This window comes from Lepisosteus oculatus, chromosome 18, assembly GCF_040954835.1.
Source record: "Lepisosteus oculatus isolate fLepOcu1 chromosome 18, fLepOcu1.hap2, whole genome shotgun sequence".
Classification (NCBI taxonomy): Eukaryota; Metazoa; Chordata; class Actinopteri; order Semionotiformes; family Lepisosteidae; genus Lepisosteus; species Lepisosteus oculatus.
The window spans coordinates 18,089,871-18,094,460 of record NC_090713.1 but is presented as its reverse complement, the minus strand read 5'-3'; the positions used below and the strand labels follow the sequence as shown (position 1 = coordinate 18,094,460).

The 4,590-nt window shown below is 38.3% G+C and overlaps 1 long non-coding RNA gene across 1 annotated transcript; it reads right to left on the bottom strand.

The window, feature by feature from the left end:
- Nucleotides 1–485: 485 nt before the first annotated feature.
- Nucleotides 486–2,485, bottom strand: LOC138224033 (uncharacterized). Its single transcript, XR_011182387.1, has 3 exons — nt 2,310–2,485; nt 1,331–1,431; nt 486–720 (listed from the first exon to the last, which is right to left on the bottom strand). It is a non-coding gene; the product is annotated as an uncharacterized lncRNA (long non-coding RNA).
- Between the last annotated feature and the right edge of the window lie 2,105 nt (nt 2,486–4,590).

Below are 4,590 nucleotides of genomic sequence, written 5' to 3'. Positions count from 1 at the left end.
AGAGATGGGGGTTATTAGGGGCCATGATGAGTAAAGGCCAGGGGGAAACTTGGTCAGGACCTCAGTTTTACCTCTCGTATGAATGATGTTGCCTTTCTACAAGATAGTAAAAAACATTGTGCACATCACTCTACTGGGGCATTAGGACCCACGTTGACTGCAGGAACAGTGCTCTCTCCTGGTCCCATTAACGCCTCTTCCAGCAGCAACCTACATGTAGCTTTCTGAGGTCCAGGTACTGGCCAGGCCAGCTTCAGTGGGCTGCTTGATAAAATGATATACAGTATTGGCTACTTTATATCTTGGAGTAAAGCAGAACCTCATGAATGATTTAATTCATATTAGCATTAGGTGGTTTTTATTCTATTTTCTGTTCATATTCTTATACAGAGGCATTTTTCCCTTGTCAAATTTCTAATAAATATATGAGAATATCAGAAAAACAAGAAGCAAAATTGAGTTAATTTAGCTGTTAATTTAGATATGCATCAGCAAAATTTCTAAAATATAGTGCATAGTTAATAATACTTTACAACTTTATTTCTTATATTCCATTTGCATCAAGTTTAGTAAGTGTCCATTTGCAAATCTGAGTATCTGCAGCAGTGCTGTCAGGGCCAGGACATCAATGTCATCATTCAGGCTGATTTCCTCACTGTAGTTCTTCACGGGAAGAATGCAGTTTACAGGAATGCCCGATATCTGATGAAACCTCTCTATCTGAAATATAAAGAAAGACAGATGATTGATTAAATATAACATACAAGTCCAAGGAATTTAATTGTACTTTAAACATTGCAGACATACTGTAAACATCAAAGAATCTAATGTCTATTAATGTCAAATGTCCCAGTGAATGCCTGTGTGTCTGCAGATCTTGGTATGCAGGGAGACTAGTGACACAGCCTGTGCTCTCCAGACTCTGTTCTCCTTTCTTTTGTGAGAAGATGCTTCAGTTCCTCAACAACACATTTCTACATTACTGGGCCAAGCAAAGAGGCTGCAACCTGCTTGTCTCAGACCCAAGACCCACCTCAGTAATGAATCTCCTGCATAATCTTCAAGCCTACTATACCTCACTGAGAGTCTCAGAGGCCGTTAGCCAACTCAGGCTGACTCTAACTTACTGTCTCCTTCCAGCTGGAGCCTAGATGCCGACTGATTATGAAGCAAATCAGCAAAAGTAATTTAAGCTGATTACAATATTTTAATAAGGTACAAACCTTGAAGGAGTATTTCTTGAATATTAAGGTCAGGTTTGCATTCTCTTTATTAAAGTGTAACTTGAGACAGTAATACATTAATATTAAATAGCAAAGTTTAAACTCACCTGTGATTTGATGTATTTACTCCTGTACACCTTCCTGACATCTTTTCCTACCAATGGACAGGCTTTATCCACCTTAGTTAACAGCACAGCCTGGGGAATATCTGCAGAAACAAAACAAAATAAATTTGTTTTTTTATCAAACCTTCGTTATGCAGAAGTTAAGATTTCTGAGGCAGGGAAATGGCAAAAGTGGAGCTATTATTGATTATTGTTTCTGTGCTTCCTCCAGGCAATTTGATTTTATACACTGTATTTTTGTACTTCACTCATTCAGCTTTAGAATATCTCCCTGATCAGTCTATCAGGTGTAGTAAGATACACCTGATGTAGTAACTATCCTTTGGGTATGTAAGGTAAGGCTACACTTGTCATGAAATACTATTCATTCAGAATTCTTGGAACAAAAATGTATTTTATTTGGGATCTTTAAAACTTTTATACGTTTTAATTTTGTTTTTCAGATGTAGTGAAAGTTTTGTCTGTACCATTTAGATTGCGTTGTGTTGTGTTTACTTTCAAAATAACTTATTATATATTTTAGAGTTTCTTTCACAATTTTATTTGACAATGTTTTAGATGCTGTTGTGAATCTGTGTTTTATCAAGCAGTTTAATAATGCTGAATGGAAGTGAAGACAGGGGAGGTGTGAATGCTGCACATGTCTGACAGTGAACCAGAGTGAAATCCAGAGAGCAAGGAGTGTAGCCTGAAGAACCCTGGCTGTGTTTCAGAAGAGTGACGTTGGGTGTGTCTGCACTGCAGGGACAGAGAAGGACCCCAGCAGGGGGGAGTACACTGAGAGAATTGTTAGGGTGCAGAGTCAATGAAAGAAAAAAGAAACAGGGAACAGTAGTGAGTAGAGACAATAACATATACAGATGGGTCCACAAAGAGCTCAACCAGTGGTATCATTTTAAACATGATATATATTATTTTTAAATATTACATTTCATAGCATCTTACATGATAATTTTCTTACCAATGTCAGAGACCTTTGATCTGATTTCTGTAATGAACTGCCTAACATGATTATCCATAATGCTCAGCTGATCTGCTGCCACAAAGTAGACAAGACAGTGGGCCATGTCGTTCACAGTGGGATTCTTCTTGTAATCTGGAGAGTTAACAGTGATAGAACTGAATGGTTCCTCTGTATTGAACTGGAGGAGAGAAGGAGAATGGAAATGCAACGAGCAATGTATAAGTGTTTAATAGCACACTTTTAATTACTCTTAATACTTTATTTTTCTTTCAATTCTCTTCAGACCTGAGCTCCTCTTAAAACCTGAACCATCTCCTGTACTCTGCCCCTTGGTATACTGGCCATTTACACTTAATGAAAGAAGTATCCTGCAAACTTTATTGGCCATATACAATTTCTTGCATTAGGAATGTGTCTTTTCACATACCCCAACTTGCTTTCCATGAGACACACAGACAGGGACAGAAGCTTGGGGTCAGAGCGCTGGGTCAGCCATTTATACAGCACCCCTGTAGCAGCTGGGGTTAAGGACAACCTTCCAGCCACAGGCGCAGATCTTAGCCACAGAGCCACCACACAAAAACAAATTTGTCAGAAGTTAAATTCTAAACCCACTCCTCCAGGAGAGACTGCAAGCTGAACACAGCACCTTAGACCACTTGGCCATCTTGACATAAAGAAGCTTGTTTGTTCCCCCCCAGTTTCAAACCGGGGGCTCTTCACACGTGAGGCAGACATGATAACCACTACACTATGGAAACAATAGGTGGTACTTTCTGGCATGAATATACAGATGCTGCCATTCAAAATGCATGGTAAAATCCCATGCCGTAGCAAGTAATCTGTGGTGTACTGCAGTACCTGATTAGCTGGCCAAAATGTCCAAGAGGCGGCACTTGTGGTGCATTAGCTGGAGTGCCCAGCTAATCCGGGCTCTGCATTGGTTCCCACATCATGCGAGCCCTGAACCTGGATGAGTTTGGCTCCTTTATGGTTTAAGTTCCTGTTCCCGTTCCCCTGCCGGTCCTGACCTAGTTCTGGTTTTGTCTGCCTCAGATGGATCGCCTGGCCTTGGACTTTTGCGCCGTTTTAGATTTTGGATTTCCCGTTTGACTCATCCCTGGATCGTTTGCCTTGGCCACACCTCCCCCGACCACCAGCACTCCATGGACACGCCCCCCCTGTTCTCACCCCTGTATCCTGCATGCCTTTTTTCCTCGTGTATTCTCACTCTACCCTGGATCGTGTCATCTGCATAGGGTCTGGAAAGAACTATTCCTGACATGTTGTCATTCCTAGTGAAATATATTTCTATAGCTCAAAGTATTATCGTATTCCAGTTTCTTTGTAAACATCTCCATCAAATTTCTTTGACTCATTTGATCATGATTATGTTGGAATCATTTTAACCTGTCTGTTTCAGCTTTGCCTATAACTGACAGTTTGATATAGTGGATTAGGCACTTGTCTATTATCCGGGTGGTCAGTGTTCAAATCTCAGTCAAAGCATGTTGTTTTCTTACAACAAAAAAGACTAAAAAAAATTAAGTGGTGAATATTATGTACATTATATTGACGTTATATATATAACAACATGTTCAATAAATAAATTAAAATATGAATGACCAAATGTGAATACTGTCAACAGTGGGAGCAAAAAAAACATTTCAACCAGTTCAATTCAATTCAATAATATTCCATCTCAATGGTGCAATTCAAGACAAGCCTTTACAACAAGTCTTAAAACAAAAGAGTATATATTACAATTATAATTGAGAATAACAAAGCGATATTAAAATACCACCGAAACTGAACTTTAACATATTTGATCACTATTAACAATATTAAATGATTAATAACAATTTCAAAGTGTTTGTATTTTGTTCAGGGTCATTTGTTGGTGTTTTCACAACCTTTGCTTTCTTATTAAAACTCGTATTTTTGAGACAGGATGCTTCAGATGTCAATAACTCCGCCAACAAATGACACAGAGCCTTCAAACCACAGACATTTTAAAAATTGTGATTTGTGAAAATATTCACAGCTTTTCTTGAAACAATATCTAGTATCTGATTGCATTTTTAGAAACCTTAATTTGAATAAAGTGGATCCCAGGTGTAAATTATTTAGCATTATGCTATATTTTTTATGCATCAGTCAAAGCATTCTGAAGTCTCTCAAAAACATAAAAATGCAACATAAAATTGTGGGGCATGATGGACAACTGATTCTTTTAAATTTAAAGAAAATCAAAAATAAGAAAAAATACGGTGTCCAT